General features: G+C 38.1%; 1 protein-coding gene across 6 annotated transcripts in view; it reads left to right on the top strand.

Moving 5' to 3' along the window:
- The first annotated feature begins 2,376 nt into the window (after nt 1-2,376).
- The window catches only part of LOC137604796 (bromodomain adjacent to zinc finger domain protein 2B-like), a 47,311-nt gene continuing 23,953 nt past the window's right edge, over nt 2,377-25,734 (top strand). For all 6 annotated transcript variants that reach the window (XM_068328865.1, XM_068328869.1, XM_068328864.1 and 3 more), the window contains exon 1: nt 2,377-2,535. The gene's annotated coding sequence lies outside the window, so the exon portion shown is untranslated. The remainder of the gene's footprint in view (nt 2,536-25,734) is intronic.

Below are 25,734 nucleotides of genomic sequence, written 5' to 3'. Positions count from 1 at the left end.
AAAATCAATGATGATGAGTCCAACTTCAGTGCCTTAGGGGCATACTGAGCTTCGTGCAGACTGATAGAAAAATAATAATTAAAAATAAATTCACCATCTTAATTTATTTTCCATCAGTCTCTGGAGAGATCATCTTTGTTGTGTCTTTGGTATCTCATTATACTTTCTAATCCAGACTCTTTAAAAATCCCTTTAAAGGGGACAGACTGTTTGCCCTTCCCCCAGCAGGCTGCTGCATTGCAGCCATCGACTGCGACTTATTATGTTACAAATGACCAAGGTGTGGGTTGACATTTTGATTGTGCAATGTGAAAAACCATGGCAGTAAAGAAGGCTTTTGAAAGAGATGCTGCCCTGATCTCTCCCATCACTCTTTCTCTCTAATGAAATTGTGCATTACAATTAAAAACCCCGATGTCCTGTGGCTCGACTGACAAATTCATCAATCATTTTTCCCCCATCTCAACGTATGTGTCCAGGAGTGTATTTCATCTAGCCTAGTGTAGTCGCCGGTTGCTCCTGAGAATGCAGCATCTGAAATGACAACAGAACTGAGGAGGGAAAAACATCAGCAAGAAGCAAAAGGAATGGGGAACAAGCAAATAAAGCTAAATTACAAATGCTGATCAAGGTTTTTTTCCTCTCTACATCAATGTGCCTTTGTGCTTTAATTACTGTATGAAATAATAAGCTTACATTTGTGTATGGTGTTTACTTTACACTTGGTGCTGCCATGTAATGAAATCCACTTCATCATCTTCCAAATACCAGCAAAATGGTGTAACAGTAGAGGATGGATCTGCAGCACTCCATCACTCCACCTCAGTGATGTATTTTCATTCTGTTAAGCTGTTTTAATTACACTCTTATGGAAATTTTTGTTGCTGAGTTCACTAATGAAATGCACTATATTTTCTCCTGCAGATTGCATGCTTGTCTAATAATCAGAAAATGGCAGTCCTCGTCTAACTGGAGTCACTTTGTTTGATTAACAGGATGTGTCGCATTTTAAAATTATTTTGATTTGATTTACTTTCAACAGTTTTTCTCCCACATTTTAAGCTTCATTCAATTCTTGTCTAACCTGAGCATTCCTCTACCTATTCCTTATAAGACAGCTGTTTCCTCCCACAGTGGCAAGTGCAATAAAACCAAATTTTTACATTGAAAGACTAAAAAAAACTATAGAAAAAAGGACTTTTCTAATTACAAATAACAATCTAAAGCAACTTGCACCCCATGTGCAAAGGTCACTTTATTTCTTATCTAATTTTAATCTCTTGTGGTTGTATTTATGTTTGCGTGAGTTGATTTTAATGTCTATTTCTCAATTTTTGGTTGTGAAACTGAGTGAATTTGAATTTAAAAGTTTATAAATGAAACCTGTGGTGGAAACTGAAAGCTTCTAAAGCTTATGCATCTGTTTGGAGGGACTCCAGGGATTTAAAAATGGACTACTCATGCATTACTTCAACTTAAAAAAAATCTTTTTCTTTATTTTAAATTTGGCTGCACACTTCCAGGTTGAGCAGGTTTTTGTGATCATTTGCAAAATGGAAGGTTTGGTCATGCCTGACTGATTTTTGAGTTTTGAGTCTGAAAACATTTTTATGAAAGAAATAGCCTCTAATTCCAAGTGACCACTACCTTCTAAAACTAATCAATCATTACATAAAGGCTTGAAGATTTAACAACATGACTGGATTGGTTCCACTGGGATGCTGGAAACAGTTCTGGGGTTCTGGACTGACCAGTGATGAGCCAAGCGTTAACCCACAGTGAAAACTGTGGGGTTGGTTGAGTGGGTGAGTGCGACAGTACTGTCAACACCCACAGACTCCACAGACTCAGCATCAGGTCTAATTGAAAGTGGGGCCGACATCCCACAGCATGACATCTGGAGGTTGTGCCATTTTTAAAGGGGGATTACTGCTGTAATCAATACTGATGGGGTACACACCAGTCACTGACTTTGTAATACTATAAGTTAGGACTTCATGCTTTGATCATATTTTACTTATTTATCCATCTCTTTTTTAAACACTGATTACCTTAGGATCATTAATAGTTAATAAGTAACTCAAGTGGTTATTACATTCATTTATTCATTTTCATTCCACTCTATTTATTTTAACTTCTCAAGAGTACTGTTATAATTAATTGTAACTGCATCATCATTTTAATTTGTGGCATATATTTGTAAATTGCTGCTTGGTCACCAGCATTCTGTCACTATCCTTTCAGATGCAGTGCTTTGATCGTGCCCTCACCAGTAGTTTTTGGGGAACAAAAGTTTGTATTGTGGTACCCTTGATGTGACGTCACTTGTCTTGATTCGCCCGGAGTGGAACAGAAGAGTGTCTTCAATCTGCGCTGAGAGACCAGCTCGTTCAGTCACACACACGTAACCCTGGACTGTGGATGCAGAGTAATGCCCCGTCTCTGTCAGCATCCTGCAAAAAACCTTGGAGATAAATTAATAACATCTCGTCCGCTTTGTTTATTTAAAGGAATTCAACAATTATCGACCACGAGGTGAGTTTAGTCGTCTGTTTTTGCCGTTAGGAGTTGGTCCCTTTAGCACACTGGCTACCGTTATCTGACATGCTGTTTGTTTTAATAGACACATTTACGCCGCTGGAGCTAACGGCTAAGCTAAACCGGTAGCATCCGACACCTGCGTCACTGAAACGAGTTCAACACGGCGATTAAAAAAAAAAAGAAAGTAAAAGAAAAAAGTTCAGGCTGGAGTAGATAAAGCTTTGCCATGTGTTATTAATGTTAACTTTGCTCATGCTATAACTGTCGTCATGTTGAAAGCGTAACTTCGCCGTGAAAGGATTGTTGGGGAACTACCGTTACTGTGTCACTGGCTAATACAGACGGGCAGCGCTGCTCAGCGGGTCATCACCTCCGCTGCCAGCCGCTCTCCGATGCCGTTCTAACTGTTTCACCAGACAAACACACAGCTTAGCTTGTCCGAATATAAATGTATTTATCTTCAAGTGCACCTTTTGTAAGAGGAAAAAGTAGCCTCTGCTTTCAAGTATGACTAATATTTGTCTGTTTATGTCAGTCAACACGTCAGCTTTTAACTCTGTCACTGGGGGTCAGCTTTTATCTTTTCTTGAGTTAAATGATAAATTTTGTCAGGTTGCTTGTCTCTCCTCGACTCTTTTATTGTGTTACTTCCTCTTAGATGACAATGCTGCCAGTGCGGCAGTTGAGCTCAAATGTACCTTTTGAGATTATGATACTACCGGCCATTTTTTTGTTTTCTTATAATAACAAGATACTCGCCATGTTGGTATTTAAAATAAGCACCCTGTTTAAAATGTGCAGCAACGTTCTGAGACTTCGATACGACCCTCAGTTCTGTTGGGCAGTATTTATTACCTCCAAATGGAACAGGTTATGTTTTATGGAGTTGGATTTATGCTAAGGAGATTTCAATACTGGGTATGTTATAAAACACAAGGACATTAATCTTCCTGTGATGACACAGCACACTTTTGGCTTCAGGCTCCAGAAATTACATTTAGAGAAGCTGACACAATCAGGATGTTACAGCATAAACCCATGTAGAAATCATTTTCACACTTGCTCCCTGTTTTGGGCTTTTATGCTGACCCTAGCACACATTTAACATGGAGAAAATTATTTGAAATAAAAGGGAAATGTCTCTTGTCAATTCTAAACTCAAAGACACAATAAACCTTGCACCATGGAAAAAGTTGGCTGCATTTAAAGTTTAACAGTGCGCCTGAATTTAAGACTGTGCATGATAAACTTGAATAGGCCCTTTTCCACTTCAGACATCTTGTCATGTGGTAGGAACAGCTGAGGTGTTCCTAATAACATTTATGGGTTTATTCTGTTTGGCTTTCAAAATAAGCCATGACAGTGTGAGTTACACAATTACACTGAAATTGATGCAGTTAAATGCAAGTCACAGTCAGCTATCGTTAGTTTTATTTACTTTATTAGCTTGCATTACACCCCATCACACTTCTTTATGCCTGCATCAACCAGGCTTCTTTTCCATAATTGTTTTGTGTAAGAATGATTTGTGAATGTGTTCGTACAGTGAATAGTATTTAATATCATGGATAAACTTTTATAATTGAGTCATGCATGTTACACAGTGGAGCTAATTTTTTTTTTTACCGATATATTTGATGGTAATGAATTGGTGTGCAACCTTTGCACATAAAGTCTCAAGTGAAAATGTAGTAAACATGATTCCTTGTAAAGTCCATCATTTAAATGAGTCCAGTAGCCAAGGTAGCAACATAAATCACATCAGAGCCTTGATGTGTTTTGCATGCATTCAGACACTGCCAATGAATCAAAACACAGCTAGAAGGTCTCTAAATTTACTTCATATTTATTGAAAGCACATGCCCCTGAAAATCTTTGCAGATTGAGAAAAGTGTTCTATATTTGGATTCTAATATGTCAGGAAATATTTTAAAATCTGGAAAACAGAACCGAGCTAACAACTTGCCAGTTGAATGTAACCATTGCTAGGTTCACCATTATTTTGAATAAAACCAGATTTACTGTCCCCTGTGTTAAACATTTCTGCAGCCTCTCTCTGTATGTCCTTACGGAACATTAGGAAGCCATTTGCTCTTTTAATTTTTTCTTTTTCCTCTTTGGTATTTTGCAAGAAAAAGCAGGACTGCTAATTATGTTTTTTTTCCCCCTTCTCTCTCGCTCCCATTTTCACCCTGTCTCATCCACTCTTACCCTTTCCACAAGTTTGTACTCATTAATCAAAGGTGCTGGTCTCCTGCTGAGGGCTGAACAGGTTCATCATTTTGGCAGCCAGTTTGCTGTAAAGAATAGTGCAAAGGCTCTCAATAAACAACCATAAATAAATCTATGCTGTTTATTTGCAAGCCCTGAAGGTTAATACTGTATAATTCAATGTACCCTCTTTGTCTGTTGTGATTGATGTTATTAAACATGTAAGACTTGATGGGAGTCCCTTTTTGTAGGTCAGTGTTGACAATTTATGATTGGGTGAGCTTGGGGAGTGGTGCGAGGGAGGTGTATTATTAGGAATATGTCAGGGAGATTATTCTTTTTTTTTTTGCTTGTCTTTCTGGTCTTTTTTCCCTCCTTGCCTGGAGATGCATGTCACAGTTGTTGGAACCAGTGTCTCCCCTGCACAATTTTTAGACACCAGAGGACTGATCGATTTGTTTGGACATTTAGCATTTATTTGCCTGCTTTGCTTCAGGTAATGCATGACTACTGAGAATGAATGAATTGACTCCATATTCATAATTACACGACTACAAACCTTTTGGCCTCTCTCATACGAACACTGCACCTCAGTAGCTCTCGTTTTTATTGATCTTCATTGCATTTAAAATTTGGTCACTGCTGCACCAAACACAGCCTTCTTCAGCTGTGCTCAGCATACTGTTACAACCACATTTTTTGAATTTTACTTTTTTATATTCAACATGTATGTTCTAATATGGGACTGAAGAAAAAGATGCTTGGATCAGCAAAGACCAAACTGGACTAAACTCATTAAACTGAATTCTTTCCCGATTATGATGATATGTTTTTAGGAAGTGAGCAAAACGATAATGTTGTAACATATTTCTATAAGTTGTCAAGGAGACAATGTTTGTTTCTTAGAGTTGCAAAGGCAAGATCAGTGGATGAAGATCCAATATTAGAATGCTCATATGAAACATGATCAGCATCTGGCATTGAGGTGAAATCTTCATATCATGTAACCTAAGGCCCTTCAAGGAGATTGTGAAGATGGAACTTGTATTTTTGTAACCTGGTTAGTTGATAACCCCGACTTTTTATTTCGTTATTGTCTTTATCTGTTCTTTAAGTGTTGAATAGAGCCACATTCTGTAACCCAAGGGATTTCAAAGTAGTAGTAACGATTTGTTCCGTTATCCAATTTTTATGTGACCTTGTGGCATTAAATCAAATGTTCTCGTTTAACACTCAGACACCACGATCATGATGGTATTCATATGACAGAGTGACATAGATGGAAATGTCAGGTGTCCTGCATGCTGATAAGACAACAGTTGCTGCTACTTCTGATCTGTGAGCTTACCTGCAAATAATGAGATTAAATTTACGTTTAATTTAAAGAGATGATAAGAAAAGCATTTAATGAAGAGTTTCAACATTACATCAGATATTAAATGTGACTCATTAAATAGCCTTTTAATTTCACATTTGTTGTGTGTGGACATTTTAAAGGTTCAAATGGTAATGACACCTTACACAAACACCACATAAGTGGAAAGGAAGAGACATTTCAGTCAGCTGTAGCAACCCTCTTAGACAAGCCATTTGTTCTTTTGGTGGTGGATAAGGATGAGTCATTGCTCCTGGAACTGCAGGGAAAACAAACATCTTTCTCACTCTTGTATTGGTCTTTTATACTCCGATAATACAATTCATGTCCTCATGAATTCACTGAATAAAATCACTGCATTAATCAAGTGAGGACAGAAACATAAATGAGTGTGTGCTGGATCTTTGGATTTTGTTTGCAGTAATTGTTAACATCTTGGGCCCCGTCCACATGATGACGGATCTTTTTAAAACGCAACCTTTTTGTTGCGTTTACGCCTTCCGTCCACATGACAACACAGATATCCGGAACGAAAACGCAACTTTTTGAAAACGCTGGCTGAGGTGGATTTTTAAAAAAATGCTGGGTCTGCGTTGTCGTGTGGACGGTGTATCCACAACTTTTTAAAGACGTCTTGCCTGCGACGAAAACCTCTGTGACGTCATATTTATGGGCCCGTGTGTTGTGACAAAAAAACACGGAGGATTCCTATTGGATAAAATTTGACTCAATACTGCCACCACATGGTTTGACATGCTTACAGCCGTCTTCAAAAACGCACTGGTGCGTTTAGTGTGGACGGAGATTTTTTTGAAAACGCTGTCGTGTGGAAGCGAATCGTTTTAGATGAGTTTTTAAAAAGTTGCGTTTTCAAAAAAATCCGTCATCGTGTGGACGGGGCTGAGCCTACCTTTACTTGATTAATTTAATTCCTCCCAAAATGGATGTTTCAAAAAAACGTTTTTTGAAATTTGTTGTGGGATTTGTTGTGGGATTTATGTAATAATAAGCGCAAGCACCCAGTTTTATGAGAGGATTAGAGATTCAGAACATGTTTTATAGGAACAAAATTTGCAGTGTATATTTGTTTGATTGATGTATGAATATAACCTTTCATTTTTATACTAGAATTTGAAAACTTATTCGTAGCCCTTCAAATTGCCCTTCATCATCCCCATAGACTATGATGTTTGCAGATGACATTGTGATCTGTAGTGACAGCAGGGACCGGTGTAAGAGAAGCTAGAGAGGTGGAGGTTTTCATGGAAAGGAGAGGAATGAAGGGTAGCTTCAGTAAGACAGAGTACATGTGTGTGAATGAGAGGGACCCAAGTGGAAAAGTGGGGTTACAGGGGAAGAGCTCGAGAAGGTGGAGGATTTTAAGTATTTAGGGTCAACAGTCCAGAGTAGTGGAAAGTGTGGAAAAGAGATGAAGAAGCATGTACAGGCAGGCTGGAACGGGTGGAGAAAAGTGTCAGGTGTGATGTGTGATCGAAGAGTTTCAGCAAAATGAAAGGAAAGATGTACAAAACTGGTGAGACCAGCGATGTTTTTTGGTCTAGAGACAGTGTCACTGAAGAAAAGACAGGAGACAGAGTTGGAGGTAGCAGAGATGAAGATGCTGAGGTTCTCTTTGGGAGTGACCAGGATAGATAGGATCAGGAATGAGTACATCAGAGGGACAGCACATGTTAGAGGTTTTGGAGATAAAGTCAGAGAGGCCAGACTGAGATGGTTTGGACATGTCCAGAGGAGAGATAGGGAATATATTGGTAGAAGGAGTTTTGAACTGCCAGGCAGGAGGCCTAGAGGAAGACCAAAGATCCAAAGAGGAGGTTTAGTGAAAAAGGACATGAAGGTAGTTGGTGTGAGAGAAGAGGATACAGGAGACAGGGTTAGATGGAGGTAATTGATTTGCTGTGGCAACCCCCAAAGGGAAAAGCCGAAAGGAAAAGAAGACTCGTAGCCCTTCCAGAATTTTCTGACTTCCTAAATTTGACTATTTTTTTTACCTGAAAAACCCGACGTATACAATAGATGCATGCATCTACATTTTGCATGCAAAAAAATAATTCAGATTTAGCAAAAATTATACAAATGAAAGATAATATATATATATATATAAATTTGTACAAATTGTTTTTCGACAAATTTATCAGAAGGTTCCATTAAGACCTTATTTTCCAAATATTTGATTTTTCTGGCAATTAATTAATATTTCAAGCTTAAAACGGTTAAACATGCTTCATCATTTGCATATGCAGCATTATTTGTAGACACAGTGGTCATAAAGTAAGTAGTATATATATGTGCTCACTTTTCATGGACATAGCTTTTGACATTAACCTGCAAAGACATTTGGAATTCTTAAAGTGTAAATGTCATTTGGACTATACTTCAGAGCTCGTTGTGAGGGATTTTCATAATAAAAGACTTATTTGCTAGAGTTTATGACGGTCATTGGATTTCTGTTAACACCTAATATGGGCCATCTACAGTATGCTGTCAGAGTAGAACATAATCCAATTTCTCCCAAGCATTTTTGTCATGTCCCATTTCCCTGTATTGTCTCTTGGTGCAGGAGTTTGATTTTCTGCTGATGTTCAGAATGGATAACTCATTTGCCCATGGGTCTGTGTATTACCATATGTATTCCATTTTCATGGGACTTTCAGATGGAAACAATGATGAATGAGTAAATCTATAAAACCAAGCAGTAGATATGACAATAGTTTTATGTTCCGTGTTCACAGCAGTGTTAGAGATCTGAGGATGTAACTATGCAGCGAGTATGTGGCTAAATCGGTTACATACCGTCCATCCTGAAAGTGTGTCTTTGGACTTTGTGTGACAAATAACCGTTTGCTTTGTTAAATTGGAAAAAGCAACTCTTGAATGGAAATAATAAGGGAGCACCTAATTTTAAAATATTATTTAGGATTAAAAATTTTCCAATTAGACTGAGATTTAACAAGTCTTCCTTTATTAGACATTAGTTAGTACTATATTACACTTTGCTCCCATTTTGTCTGTTCTAATTAATTGCTGTCTTTCTTAGAATTGGAAGTGTCAAGCCTTCAGAACATTTAAATCTCTTGGGGAAGAAAGAAAAACTTTTCTGACTCAAGGGAATGTTAAGATAATTTAGTGGAAGCTAAACAAGGGCAACTGCTGAGGTTGGAGGCATTGTTTGGTTTTGTTTTACATTTTAATTTGGGTTACTTTTTAATACCTAGATGTTTCTTAGCTGCTGGTTAAAACTGAATTATTACCACAAGTAAAAATATCAAATTTATTTATTTTTTAGCTTGAGCTCTTCTCTATCTGAAAGTGTAACTTTTTTTTCTCTGACTACAGCACTTACTGTCAAAATACAAAAGAGTTTTTTTGAGAACGAAAATGAAATAAATCTGAAAGAAGCAATTACAGAAAAATATGATTCACAAAAGATTAAAAAAAATTCCTGCATGACACAAAAAGTTTGAGGGCAAAAGTAGAAAATTTATTTCCTGACCTCAAGATGTGTCTAGATAGCGTCTGTTTTTAATTTAAAAATCCAGAAGGAAATGACCAACCAGTTTTTACAGGCAAATAGGTTTTTAGATTGAAGAAACCAATGACAAAGTAAAAATCATGGTTGTGGAGAACGATTAGTTGTTTTTTGAATCTTTTCTGATTTTTTAAACCTGTATTTGCTTGTTTGTTTGTTGGTTTGTTTTTTAAACTCTTTGTTAACACGTGTGGTTTAAAACTGGGCACATTGAATGTGAATGGAGCAGCGGACATGGAGACAAGAGCCTCTGTTTTTATATTGATAGATATTAAAAAGGTAGATGTTTGCTTTGTTCAGGAAAATCCTACCATTATTATTATTTTGAGATGTGAATTCCTTTTTGTGTGAATATCTTGGATTCTGTGTCAACATGATTATCTTTTAATTTGGCCTATATGAATAAACGTGATTTTAAAAAAGAAAAACAAAAAAAATACAAAAGAGTTCCTTGTAATTGGCTTTTATGAATAAACATGATCTAAATTTTTTTTAAAAAAAACAAAAAAAATACAAAAGAGTTCCTTTGTAGTCTTTTAAAGTGCAATTAACTTTTGGCTTTATAGTGTGAATTGATCAGAGGTATTAATCAGGTTTACATTCAGTAAAAATAGGAACCCAGTAGTCACAGTTGGTTCTTGCTTTAGATCGGCATATTTACAAAGCAAACAAACATGTTATGGAATTAAAATGATTAATAGAAGTTTATTCACCTTGAATTGCTTAATCTGATAATCTTCAACAATCAATTTAACTATTTGTGGAGGAATGTTCTTCCGAGGAGACAATGTGGACTGGAATTGCTGCTGTTTTGAAGGTTCGGGCACACCATATAAGTGAATTTGATTTTTTTGAGTTTGCTCTCTTTGCATTTTGTAAATACATAAATACATTCATTCATTCATTTTCATGTACCGCCGCTGTATCCGCTGTAGCGGAGCCTATCCCAGCTGGCGTAGGGCGTGAGGCATGGGATGCTCCGGGCATGACGCTAGTGTACCGGGGAGCCACATACAAAGACATATAAACATGCACACACTCACTCCTAAGGGCAATTTTGGGACCGGCCAATCAACCCGAAGCGCATGCTTTTGGAGGTGGGAGGAAGCCGGAGAACCCGGAGAGAACTCACGCAGACACGGGGAGAGAATACGAACTCCGCACAGAGCGGGACTCGAAGCCGGACTCGCCGTGTTACAGTATATGCAATAACATTTTGTACTGCATTCTTGCACCCTTTCTATCAACTCAACTAAAAACGCAAGAAGCCACTTACAGGTATGAATAAAAACAAGGGCTAAAACAAGATTGGAATACATAAAAAATATCCAAATCATGGTGCTATGTCTGTATTTGCTTTACAGACACAACTTTAGAGCGGCTTAGATTTTCAGGAGCATGCATTCATCACCTGCTTGTTGGGTCTTGTTCGGAAGTCGCCAAGGGCTGAGCCTAGAAATTGTTGGACAGGATATCCAGACATCTTGCAGCATAGATCACAAAATTTCCAAATAATATCATTACCGATGAAATTCTTTGGAGTATTCTTCAGCTCTGTATCTAAATGAGCACTATGCTGATAAAGTACAGGACTTTGACGTAGTGGATCTGTGGTGTTGCTGCTGAGATGAGTGCAGAGGTGACAGCAAGGTGAATGCTATGTTGCAGAATAGTGAAAAACCATTGATATTCTGACTTGGAGACTGGAAATGGCTTGGTGGCAGATGGAGTCTTTGTCAGGAAGAAAAATGGCAGCACGGGAGCATCAATGCCATTTTCCATATCAGCTTTGCTGGCGGGCGCTGACCTTCTGTCGCTCACAGAGGTCCCGTAGCACATGATCAATTATCTTGCTCTCATTGTTTACTAATCTAGTGGAAAAGGATTTATATGTCATTTTTTTAGAGAGAGATTACATTTGTAATCATGAAACTGGTGTTTGTTGTTACTGCATAATGAGGAATCAAATTGTATTTTGTGAACAAGCAAGGTTTTGAACCTCTTTGAGCACAGTGGAAAATAAATGTCTTGGTTCTACAGGCGAACTACATAGCAGCTATTTGTTTCCAATTATTCCTTGTTGCTACAGAATTATTGTAATTTATTCAGATTCTAAGTGACTTTGTTAATAGAAGAGAGTCCTATTTAGGATGCTTTAGTTAAAGTAAATAATGAAACAACATCCACATGATTATGCAAATGATATTACTTTGAAAATGACTCTTCTCATCACACAGCACAGGAACAGAGTTAAAATATGATATGCATCCATTATTCTTGGCTGTAAACAAACATATGCCAGAATAAGATATTAAAGGAACCTGAGGGTATTAGGTAAAAGAATACACAATGCAAGCAGAAAATGACATTGAGAGCCTTGTTTAATATGTATGTATTTCAGCTTGATGGTTGATTTCATTAGCTGATCTCATTGTTATGCATTGGCTGTCCTTCTGATTCTAAACGAGTATCGTATTCTTGTGTTGTAAATATACAGGAGGAAATGTCTAGATTTGAGGGGCGTTCTTTAGGAAGAATGAAGTGTTGTCATTTTCTGATAATTTATTTTGGTGAATTGCTGAATTATGCAAAACATCACACCAAATTCATCCCAAATGATAGTTTTTAGAATAGTGTCAGGTATATTACACATACTGTACATGTATATCTCTCCATTTTATATTATATGTAAATGCTTGAAATTAATTTTCTGGTTTATTGTTAGTAATCTGTCAGATCCATGGTGTTTAGTGGAAAAAAGGCTCTAATACATTAATCATAAATAACTATAAATGCCAGCTGTTCAGCTTCTTAGGGCATTAGTCATTTTCTTATGAACTCTTCCCTCCATCTCTTTAAAGTGTTATCTTGAAAGTGCTTTAAAGTGTTCTATCCAAACAAGCAAGGAGGAGCTGCCATGCCATGCACCTATTCTCCCTCTTTCAGGCCCGACTGCACACAGCTTTCAGAGTCTACGCAGTTTAACTAATAGGAACCTTGTCAAGCTGTTCTATTAGTAAGGCTCCAATGTTTGCAAAAGGTGTTGTGTGTCACTATCCTCTTACCTGCAGTTACAGAAAAATAAAAAAAAGATGCTTCTTACAAGTTCATGTATGTAATTGCATGCACATTAATACTAGATTAGGTCATGCCAAGCTGATTTACTACCTGAGGGACGAGTTAGATATGTTAAAAAAAAAGCCTTTGTTAATCTTTATATTTTGATAATATGGAGAGATGTTGCGACAACATATTTCAGTAAACTAATGACACTCGCTTGGTTTTGGTTTACAGTACTTAACACTCAAGAATGCAGCCATGTCTGCAGCCAGCCAATGACATTGACAGTGTTTCTGAGACTTTCTGTTACTATTTGTGATACCTTTGTGTCACAGCTTCTTGTCTCTAGGCCTCAAAGGTAGCTGGACATGCAGCTGCATCTGCATCATTTGCATGGTTTTACTATTATTTGGCAGGAATTTCTACAGTATATCACTGTGGTTCATCCTTCTTGAGAACTTAATGTGTTTGTGGAGAGCCAAGTCTTGAAAAAAGATGAAGTAGATTAGACCCATAATAGATTTACAAGTGGGATTTACATCTGAAATGTTTTTTCAGGCAACAAAATACTCTTAAGGAGTCATGCATGAGTTAATTGTAAAAAAAAAAAGAAGAGCTCTAGCAATTGCAAGACTTCTGTCCTCAAAGGAGCCATGTATCTACTCAGTATTTTGTAAATTGTTCATTTGTGGAGTACACAGCCACAAATAAAAAAACAAAACAAGGCGGTCACACCCTGCAACATCCCGCAACATGGCAAACACAACTCTGAAGTTTGCTTTCCCCTGAATTCAAAATTTTACCTTGACCTACTTGCATAGGTCAAAGATCAAAGCTGGTGCTCTGATCTACACTCACTGATCAAATCACTAGCTTTGACCTACGGTCTCACACTGGCCTTCTCCCTTGTCTCTATCTTATCCAGTTACTGAAAGTACAAAAGTTGAAATTTGACTTTGACCTAGTTTTCTCAAGGTCATCGTCTCATTTTCATCCCCTTTCATCTTTCTATCTACAACGGTTGCAAAGATATTTGGTGGACTAATGGATGGACGGAATAACAGACGAACGCATAAACGCTGACAATGACAATACATCATCGCTTTGAAGCGAAATGTAACTAGAACCAATGCAGTCAGAGACTGCAACATCCCATGAATTAAAAATTGTACCCTGACCTACTTGCATAGGTCAAAGATCAAACCTAGTGCTCTGACCTACTTTCATACATTAGATAGAGCCATTAAACTGCTCAACTCCTCTCTGGGGGAGGTGAAGGAGAAGAGAGTCCACATGAGAGCTGAGGGATGACACAAACAATACAGCAAAAACAATGCAAACACTATAGACATTTCACTATACCCAAACTTAACTAGGCCTGTTTATTTTTTTATTTCTATACCTATTTATGATTTGCTATTTGTATATTCTTGATGGGTTATTTATTAATTTTTTTTATTTGCTGTTGTATTACTTTCTATGTGCTGGTGCTTTCTGTGTGCTTTTTCTGTGTTTTGTGTACTTACTGTGCTGTGTACGACGGAGAGATTAATTTCCCTGACGGAACCTCCTTAAGGGATAAATAAAGTTATACTCTACTCTAGATCAAAGCAGTAGCTTTGATCTAGCTTTGATATACGGTCTTACTCACACTGGGCTTCCCCCTCGTCTTTCTATCTTATCCAGTTCCTGAGTATACAAAGGGTAAAATTTGACCTTGACCTAGCTTTCTCAAGGTCATCATCTCATTTTCAGCCCCTGAGACTATGTCACATTTGTCTCAGAAATGGAAATTTGTGCACATTATCCCAGAATGTGACTTTTCTGAATTGATCTGCTTTGAAGCAGAAGCAAAATTAGACCTGAACCACAATCCTGTTGTCCTGGTCATGATCCAAATGAACTCCAGTCTGTGGGACAGTAACATTAAACGACCAATTACAGTGGTCAGCACTGTATGGTAAACAACTTGTGATACTGTATTCTGTCTCACATAAGCAGGTGACGGAAGTGTTCATTTCTCCATTTAGATTGGAAGCTGTTTTTTGTGAACCTGCCTCAGGGGAAGACAACAAATAAGTTATGTACAGTACTTTGGACTTTCATCAAAATAAGCTTAGGTGATTTCGAGTGACTCTTGCACATCCGAGATTAGTGCACACTCCCCAATAAATGTCAAATTTCTTTCTTTCCCATCTCAAAGAAAAATGTCCTGCATTTTATCCATTAATAATTAGTATGACCTTGTAACTTTGACCAAGTACTCACCTAGAATAATGAAGCAAGACACATTTACATCCTGGATGCTATACAACCCATAGATGATCGTGCCAAAACTGTTTAATACTTACCTCTGACACTTCAGTCTCTGAGAACCTTTGATTTAATGACTGACAGTGACCCGCTGCGGCGGATAAAGCGGAAGAAAATGGATGGATGGATGGATGGATAGATGGATTGAAGTAGAATGTCAACAGGGACAATGTGCCAAATGGATCAGACTGCTGCACTCGTGCTGACAAATAATAGTGTCTTAATTGGAAAGTAACATGCAGTTACCAGTGTGTTATTGAATAAAGTGGATGTGGAAATATATATTTGAAATTTAAAACCTTCGCACTCTTGGCTCAAAGTAAGTTATTTGTTGTCTATTTGTTGTGTTGTGTCTCCTTTTTTCTTCCTAATATCAAAACTTAACAAGGCAGTCACAGACTGCAATTTCCCGCAATGCCCCTGAATTCAAAATTTTACCCTGACCTACTGGCATAGGTTATAGATCAAAGCTAGTGCTCTGACCTAATGCCATTGGTTAAAGCAATAGCTTTGATCTATGGTCTTACTCAAACTGGCCTTCTCCCTCATGTCTATCTTATCCGGTCCCTGCAGTGACGTGCGGTGAGGTTCGTGGCTGGTGAGGCACTGATTTCATCATTATTAGATTTACAAACATATGAACCTTCAGTGTAGCTCACCATTTAATTATCAACATTGAATTGGTTATTTTTAGTGTCTTATTGTGCCAGTCCCAAGCCCGGATAAATACAGAGGGATGTGTCAGGAAGGGCATCCGACGTAAAACTTTTGCCAAATTAAACATGCGAATCAAACCTACGACTTCCATACCAGATCGGTCGAGGCCCGGGTTAACAACGACCGCCATCAGTGCTGTTGACCTACAGGGTGCCGATGGAAATTGGACTACTGTTGGTCGAAGAAGGAGAGGAGGAAAGTGTGCCCGTAAGAAGAGAGAGAAGAGGAACGCCAAGAGTATAGGACTGAGAGTAGGGATGTTGAATGTTGGGACTATGACAGGAAAAGGTAGAGTTGGTTGACATGATGCAGAGGAGGAAGGTAGACATACTGTGTGTCCAGGAGACCAGGTGGAAAGGTAGCAAGGCTAGAAGTTCAGGAGCAGGGTTCAAGTTGTTCTATCATGGTGTAGATAGGAAGAGAAATGGAGTTGGAGTTATCTTTAAAGAGGAGTTTATTAGGAATGTCATGGAGGTTAAAAGACTGTCAGACAGAGTGATGAGTCTGAAGCTAGAAATCGAAGGTGTGATGTTCAATGTTGTTAGTGGGTATGCTCCACAGTTAGGATGTGAGCTGGAGGAGAAGGAGAAATTCTGGTTGGACTTTGATGAAGTGATGCAGCAGCATGGTTTCATGCCAAAAAAGAGTACTACAGATGCATTATTTGTTTTGAGGATGTTTATAGAGAAGTACAGAGAAGGCCAGACGGAGCTGCATTGTGTTTTTCTAGATCTGAAGAAAGCTTATGACAAGGTGCCCTGAGAGGAACTGTGTTATTGTATGAGGAAGTCTGGAGTGGCAGAGAAGTATGTTAGAGCGGTGCCTCTTTTCAGCCGTTTCAAGACCGCTGAAGTGAAGAAATACGTTACACACATGCAGTTGTTGACAACAAACACCCACTGTACATTATATACATTGTCTAAATTATGGAAATTTACTTCATAGAGCAAACATTTTAACATTTTAATAGTGACATATAGAGAGATAGCATTACGGTCTCACTGTGTAGCATACCAGCATAGTGAGCCGAGTCATTGCACGATCCATGGTGAGGCTGGGCTGGTTGGTGCCTCACCGTGGGTCTCTTCTCCGTATTTCAGAGGTAAATGTGAAAATTCAGCGATTTTGAGTAAAAATAACCTGAAATTGGTGATGTTAAATAGAAAATAACTTTATAAAAACTTTATAATAACTTTATAGGCATAACTGGAGAAATATAATTATTTAATTTATTGCTTCCACTTTTCTTTTTTTTTCTCTCGATGGCAGGTGAGGGCGTGCCTCACCTGCCTCCCCTGACCGTGTGAGTAAGGCCAGTGTGGTCTTACTCACACTGGCCTTCTCCCTCTTCTTTCTATCTTATCCGGTTCTTGAGTGTACAAAAGTTGAAATTTGACCTTGACCTAGTTTTTCAAGGTCATCATCTCATTTTAATCCCCTTTGCCGCCCGAGTAATGTGCTTTTTGTTTCATCTTTCTATCTGTATATTCTATCTGCATATTTGGTGGACTAACGGATGGACGGACGGACGGATGAAAACATGAACACTGACAGTTAAAATACATCACCGCTTTGAAGTGGGATGTAACAAATGGAGAATTGAGAAGACAGTGTAACTTGTGGGGGCAGCAGTAGCTCAGTAACACTAGATGTTTTCTTAGTTTGGTTTATTAGTTTAGCACATGTTCAGTACAAAAACTGTGCAAGGTGGAAACGAAGCCTTATCAGGCTTGTACAGAGTTCCACACCTGCCTGTATCATATTCTATATTCTATCTGCATATTTGGTGGACTAACGGATGGACGGACGGACGGATGAAAACACGAACACTGACAGTTAAAATACATCACCGCTTTGAAGTGGGATGTAACAAATGGAGAATTGAGCAGACAGTTTAACTTGTGGGGGCAGCAGTAGCTCAGTAACACTAGATGTTTTCTTAGTTAAGTTTATTAGTTTAGCATATGTTCAGTACAAAAACTGTGCAAGGTGGGAACGAAGCCTTATCAGGCTTGTACAGAGTTCCACACCTGCCTGTATCAAATTCAAGACATGCAGGCTAAACAATCAACTGAAGAAAACACCAAAAAATTGCGTATTAATTCCAAAAATAAGAAGACAGCAAAGACAAATCACGCACAATCAGTACAAAAAATGGATTAACAAATCTGTCAGAAGAACAAATGCCAAGATCAGGAAGACAGAAGGTATTTTTTCAGACAATTTTTGAAAATAGAGGAGGAGGATATTGATCACAGTGTTGGGCTTAATTCACTCCAGACCTTAGGACCTCTAAAAGTGATGTTGAATTGGTGTTTTGAAGTTCGGGTATATGGTAAAAGTATACTGTTGTTGCTGTGTCTAGTTTGATATGTATGGACATGTGTAGTGGGGGTGAATACATTCTGTAGGGTGACTGGAAGTTCTTGATTCCTACATATAAATTTGTGTGTGAATAAGCATGTGTGATAAATATTTATTTTGTCAATGGATAGTACTTGGTATTTGTTGAATAGGGGTGCCGAGGGTGCATATCTGTTAGAGTGGGAAATCATTCTAAGGTATTTATTTTGTATGACACATAGCTTTCTTAAGTATGTACGATATGTAGCTGCCCAGACGATGTTGCAGTAATTGATGAATGGAAACAAAAAACTGTAATATAAAGTTAAGTGAGCTGTGGAGTGAATTAAGGGACAGACCTAACTCAATATGCTGAGCATTTTTGCAGTTCTTCTTGAGACAAGGTCAATATGATCAGACCATTTGAGACTGCTATCTATAATAACTCCTAAAAATTTAGTACGGTGAACTAATTCTATTTCAGCATTATTAATAATTATTTTGGCTAAATCTATGGAATAATGTGCGTTTTTATTACAGAAGATCATGAAATTACATTTTTTCACATTGAGGGTGAGTTTGTTCAAATGAAACCATTTTGCAATGGAAGGTAATTCTTGATTGACAGTTTGAATTAAAATAATGAAATCTTTGTGTGAAGTGACAAGGTTGGTACCATCTGCAAATAATACTGGGAGGAGTTTGGTGCATGTCATGGCCATATCGTTAATATAAATTAAAAATAATAAAGGGCCCAGGATTGATCCTTGGGGAACACCAAACGATATTGATAATTTCTTGGAGGAAAAACTAGCTAGATGGACATATTGTTCTCGATTTGTGAGATAGTTTCTGAACCATTTCAGGGCAATATCCTCCACTCCATATCTATTTAGTTTTGCGATCAATATGTCATGACTAACCGTATCAAATGCCTTACTCAGATCCAAGAACACTCCTAGGGCAAATGTTTTATTATCAGCTGATGAGATATAATTAATGAGTTGTATAAGGGCTTGTTCAGTGGAATGTTTTTTGGTTCTTGGGGATCCAAGCGTAGCCAGTTCAAGTTCGGCGTGGACCAAAAGTTTGGAGTGTGAACTGGTCACTGGAGAGGTGCTAATTCACCTCCTGGCCACTGCCAAGGTCCCCTTGACCAAGACCCTGAACCATGCAAGCTGCTAGATGCCTGCCCATCACGGTTTTGTGCTTTTGTGAGTGTGTGTCTGTTTTCCAGCCTGTGTGTATTTATTTATGAGCATAAAATAAATTCAAATTAAAACAATTTAGTCAGACACGGACAAATTTGTTTCATCTCACAACCTGAGGAGGTGATCCTTCGTTTTTGGAAAACCTGCCAGCCAGGGACTGTCTGTCTACAGGTATAACAATCCAAAACAACACCACATACTTGTTCACTTCATTTTACTTAACACATTTCCATAAGCGGCTCTTGCACTGTCCACATATGGAAAATTGTTCTCATTTTAACAGCCTGTTGTTACCTATAGTAGCTGTAAACCCTTACAGCTCAGATGAACCCGCCATAGCAAGACCAAATTATAGGGTTACAATTCCTAATTGTGCCACTGTTTGTCTGTTTCTGACCTTCATTTAGGACATTCAATGTGTGCACAGGTGTTTTCTGAATGTTACCAGCATCTCCTGCTTCAATAAAGCAGTGGACATATGGACACTGTGTGACTAATGTTTTAAAAGGACACTCGGGATCTGTTTTATTGCTTCATTTGGCAGACTGCAGTCCCACTTCCCATTATGGTTGTCATGTGATTTATGTTTTACTCTTTAGAGAATGAGGCAGAGGGAAGGAAATAAGGTGTGATAGCAATGTGGAGCTTGATCCTGTCCTTTATTTCATCTTAGGCATTGGCAGTTAAAAGGGATATGTTAAAAACCCAAGTGCTTGACACTGACCTGACATAGTCACACTAGACTACACCATACCATATTTTTCCAATGTACAAACAAATGCACACCTTTTATAACCCAATACTAACTGAGGTATTCTACTGCTGAATTTGTATACAATAAGTCCCAGTTTAATTTATCTCTCTGTGAAGAGCTGAAGTGCTGTATAGTGAATTCTGTGTTTAATTAAAGTGAGTATTTTAATCACCCATGAAAGTTGTGTACTGATACTATATAGTTTATGTGCGATAATCTTTCCACATGCTTCCTAAAGAACATTAAAATAGTGTGTTAGAAACCCACTGCATATTTCAAGATCAAATATTCCGTAGCATAGTTAAGTACATTTCAGTTAATTATGCCATTCTATTGGAAAATGCACTGTTTTCGCAATGCATAAACAATGAAAATGTCATCCTGAGATCCCATTCTTCTTGCACCACCTGCATTTTCTAAGCCAACAAAAACAAATTAATAGCAGCTGATTGCATGAAATTACTTGTCCTTTTCTCTTTGCCCCCCCCTCTCTCTTCTTCTCTGTGTGTGTCTAATTAAAAACTGCAGGCTGAGCTACACAATTTATGGTTAGTGCTTGCTGCTGATGGGGCAGAAGTAGGCAGGAGCTCTAGGAACGTGCTCATGATGGATGTCAGTCTGAGGAACATGAGGTACTCCTGTTTCCAGGCGCCACAACCCACCCCCAAATAACTTCCTATGAAAATGATCTTCATGCATAGTGCAAACTGTGCTAACAATTCAGTGAAGGACAAATGCATTTCTTGGAACATTTGCCATAGTGGTGCCTCACATCCTTCATCAGTCCATTTGGTTTCCTAACTGTCAACCTTGCCCCTATATTTATGGTAGCATTTAATACTTGTTTGAACTAATAGGTATGAGGAGAAATTCATTTTTTGTTGTGATGGTCTCTCCAAAAGATCTATATGCCCAGAGGGAGTTTGATAAATGATTGCTTACAATTGTTACTGTTAATTCTAAAGAACAAAAATAGGTCTTTATCATGGCAATGACACAGGTATATCTCTTCAGTGGTAGGAGGAAAACTCTAAGAATGTGTATGTTCTTTTCTAGGCAGTCAGATATGTGATCACACTGTTGGATAAGAGGCTCAGCCATGGACATTTAAGAATAGTTGGAGTTTGATTGTGTTAAGTATGACAGGGGAGGACTTCTTCTGTTCACATTAAGTGACAATGGGAGTCCTGCTCTATCACAAATCATCCATCCAACAGTAATAGTGACACTTGATGCCAGGGGTGGACAGTAACGGAGTAAATTTACTTAAGTACTGTACTTAAGTACAGATTCTGAGGATTTTTACCTTACTCAAATACTAGAATTCTTTCATACTTATTACTCTTACTCGAATACATTTCCAAGGCAAAGATTTTTACTCTTACTCGAGCTAATTTCTGAGAAGGCTCATGAATACTCGTTACTTTTTGTGTTCCTGTCCCCCAAAATGCAATTGGCCACACGCAGTGTTCGTCAAAGAAGGAAACCTATCACATTACACGTTCTCAACTGGGATTTACGTAAAAGCGGAAATATGTCATCCCCTACCCAATCAGCTCAAAAAAAGACCGCAGTGGCAATGGCGGCTGCTGAAGAAGCCTTCATTGAATCTGATGAACATGATGAGCCGGAGTTTTATGAGGCAGAGGAAGAAAACCCATGGCCTCATCTTAAAGATATGTTCGAGTTTGTAGAAGTGAAAAAGGACAACGCGGACTCAGACAAGAAAAAGTACATTTTCAAATGCTTATTGTGTTTGCCGAAGAAAAACTGACAAAAGTCACACCAATAAAGCAGTGAAGTCATCTTTATAAACCTCTTGTCACTTAATTTTACAGTACTACAGACTGACAGAGACTGGCGAACACAGGGCCACAGAGACACACAGACTGGGGGGCAGGGGGAGACACACAGATTGGGGGGGGAGACAGACAGACAGACAGGTGGGGGGAGACAGACAGTCTGGGGGAGACAAATATCGTGGTACTGGGATATGTCCTTCCTGTAAACATTGAGTTGTTGAAAGCAGAGATTTAGTTTGTTGTAAAGTTCTCAACCAGTAGTCCACCAGTGTGTCCTTTAGGGGTTCCAGTTGGTCCCCAGTTAAACGAGTTGGTTGGGCCTGTATGGCTCCATCTGGTCTTGTGTGTATATGGAAGGGGGGAATTGTTTAATAAAATGTGAAAATGACATAATTGTCCTCTTTGATGTTTCCATTAATTTTATTTCCATTTTTATAGATTTTGGGGAAGGCTTGGTACACTATAACATAATAGTTCTACAGGCAAGCACATCAGTGCAGGTGGTTTCAAAGAGTTTTCTCTGAAACAAGATACAAGGTACTATATATTGTAAAATGACAATAATTCAGTCAGGTCCATTCTCATCAAGGATAAAAAAAAATAGGAATTTACTCTTCTACTTCAAGTACATTTAAAAGCATTTACTCTTGAATACTTAAGTACATTTAAAAGCAAGTACTTTTTTACTCTTACTCAAGTAATGTATCAACTGGGCTACTCTTACTTGTAGTGGAGTAAATTTTGACCAGAAGTATTTGTACTCTTACTCAAGTACTGGGGTCAAGTACTCTGTCCATCTCTGCTTGATGCCATGTATTTCATCTGATTTTTTCCTATATTGACATGTGTCCATACATGAAGTGAACTGCTGGAAGCACACAATTTGTTTTGTCTTTGTCATCACCATAAATAAGGTAGCATCACTGCAGAGAGTCAACCTGACAAGACTGTAAAGTTAGCCTTTAATGTGAGTATTGATCATTTTTCTCTGTAAATACTGCATAGCTCCCTTCATGAGGTAATGCTTAGTGCACTTAAGACCACCTATTCCAGTGTGTGCATGTGTGTGTGGGTGCCTGCTTGCGTGCGTTACCACCGCAGACATCCTAGAAAAGAAGCAAATTTAGGCCAGTTACAACAGAACCTGAGAGGTTATCTTTACTAAATTGCTCAAAGTAATGCAACAGTTTTATTCTATATACTAATATCTTTTGTATTTAGGCCCATGTGTACAGTTGTGTGTAAAACAACTATAGAGAGAGAGAATGGGCTTTTGGAAATAGCAGTATTTTGTCAAAACTCACTTTCAGAAGGAGTATCTTTCAGAAGTATCTTAAGAATTGGTGCTTGATTGACTTTTTGTTGAGACAACTTTTGTCGTTTGGCATGTACCTCATTGAAAACTGAGCACAACTTCCCTTGCAATGAAATTATTCATTGCTTCAAATTGACCTACTTTGTCGTATCAGTCAAATATCTACGTGCTCTCAACTAAATAAAGAGAAAATGCTTACCGTGAAAGAAAGGGAATGTCTATGGAAAGTACTGTACATTGAGCCCTTTTGCATTGACAGCATCAAACAGCAATAGCCTTTAGTTGGCCTTGAAAATACAGTATCTGTTAATGATGCTGTGAATTGACCCCTAACAAAGTTAGTGTGATGTTTCACTCTGCGGCTGGTGGTATAGGGCAGATAGGACAAGTCATTCGAGGTAGAGTAGGAGTCAGGGTTGGGCGCAGGAACTCCATCAAGAGATGAGTAGAATGAAGAGCTGGTGGGACTCTTAAGGACCTTGTATTTCTGTCAAGCCCTTTGTAACCCTAATTCTAACCCTAACCCGTGATATCCCCCTTTCCACCACAACACTGACTGACCATAAAAAGCCTTTCCCACAGTTAGATCACATCCATCACATGTTCAATTTGTATAGCCAAACCTCAAACCTTCAAAATAACCCTCAGGGTGACCCCCTGAAAAACAATGTCAAGTAAGGAGTCAGTGGCATTTATAAGTTGCTTTACTGCTGTCAGTCACAGTGAAGGTTTCCATCCCTCTGCTTTCCAATTACCTTGTTTCCTCTCATCCAGAAAATCACCTCAGCCAAAAAAGTGAGTCACTTTGTTATTTGTCCATTGTAGCAGAAGGACCATAGCAGATGCCAAAACAAGCAACCCGGTATTGCAAGAATTGAGGACATGGTAATGTATGTTCATTGGTCGTTAGGAATGCACATTTGGCCTTAACTTAGAGTTATTTATCATGTTGTTATGCTGTAATACTTCAGAGTGATGCAGCTCCTTTTACTCTTTAACTCTACTTCTGTGCACCTTCCATTAGCCCAAAAGACACCAGTGTTTGCAGTGTGAATACTGCTGATCCGTGCTGATTGCTCTGTCACTGGATTATCATTGTTATCATCAGCCATCTGTTGTGCAAGTAGATAACGTGGACAGGAAAGAACATGCAGTGGAAAACAAATGCTTATGTGTACTATACTCAAACCACAACACTGAACTGTGCACAGAGCTAAAAAAATTAATACAAGCAGAAAATGCATCATTTTTAATGTTTAAAAGGCTACATGGTTTCCTTGCCATAGTTGGGTCAAAAGAGGGTATTTGCGTCTTTAACATTGAGTTTAAAAGACAAAACAACTTTTGGGTAAATATACTGATTTAGTTGAGATACCATTCTCAAGTCATCTTTATAAACCTAGAGGTACAGCCATTAGCCTGTCAAGCTTAGTGTAGAGACTGTAAACAATAGGATACCTCTACGTAGTCTCGACTGTCTGACCAAAAGTAACAAACAGCCTACCAACCTTTTGTTTGTTTAATCCATACAAAGACCAAAGAATTAACATTTTCCTTTCTTGGCTATGTGTACATGCTAGTCTTCAATTGCAACTGTAAATAGCCAAAACAAGTGGGTGCTGCTTTAACCTCACATCACTGCACAGGCAGAAGTGAAATATGATGATCTTTTTGCAGACTTGTCTGCTAATGGATAAGCATATTTCTGAAAAAGTCAAACCATTTCATTATAGGCTGTATTTAATTTATATCAAGTGAAAACGAGTAGCGACCTTTTTTTTGAAGACCCAAATGGATAGCAGATAACAATACAAGAATGAAAGACTCCAAGAAAACAAGTGAACACTTTAATTAGATCAGTGGTTGTGTAAGCTTAGCTTTGAGGCAAACTGTATGTTTTTTGTCAAGCTGTTTCTGTACCTGAGGTAACATGCTTCCTCAGATGTTTGACTTTGTCTCCTCACAGCACCATGTTCCTTTGTTTGATCCTTTCTCAGTTTGGAGTTTTAATGGTCTCACTCTATTTGAATTTGTTTCCTGTCGGTGTTTCAATTTTCACTAGATATTACAGAACACAAACGGAATGACAGCAACGTGGATCCATGTATGTAAATTATTAGAACCTGCATCCTGCTGCTAAAGATGTTTTCCCTTGTGCATCTCTCGCTCACAGCCCTTCATCAGTTTAATTTAAAATTTTTATATAGGTTATAAAATGCCAGTGTATTGTACTTCCGCCTCCTTCAATTTTATGATTATGAATTATAAATACATATTCGCCGCACACTTTAATATCTAATAATGAATACAGGATGGACTCTGCAATTGGTGCAAAAGCGTCTTTCCCTTATGAGCAATTTGGATTTTCATGTTTGTATTTGTTAACTACCCATCTGTTCTAACATCTATAGAAAAAGCATTTGACGTTATTTTACTGGTATCATCGTGATTAAAATGCCGGTTTAATTATGCTGGTGAAGCAAATTACCAAGAGAGAGATCATAAATGCAGCATATCACTATAAAATATTTAAAAAAATACT

The sequence above is a fragment of the Antennarius striatus genome, chromosome 12 (genome assembly GCF_040054535.1).
Source record: "Antennarius striatus isolate MH-2024 chromosome 12, ASM4005453v1, whole genome shotgun sequence".
NCBI classification, from domain to species: Eukaryota; Metazoa; Chordata; class Actinopteri; order Lophiiformes; family Antennariidae; genus Antennarius; species Antennarius striatus.
The sequence above is the reverse complement of the archived record's forward strand: the minus strand, read 5'-3'. Positions and strand labels throughout refer to the sequence as shown.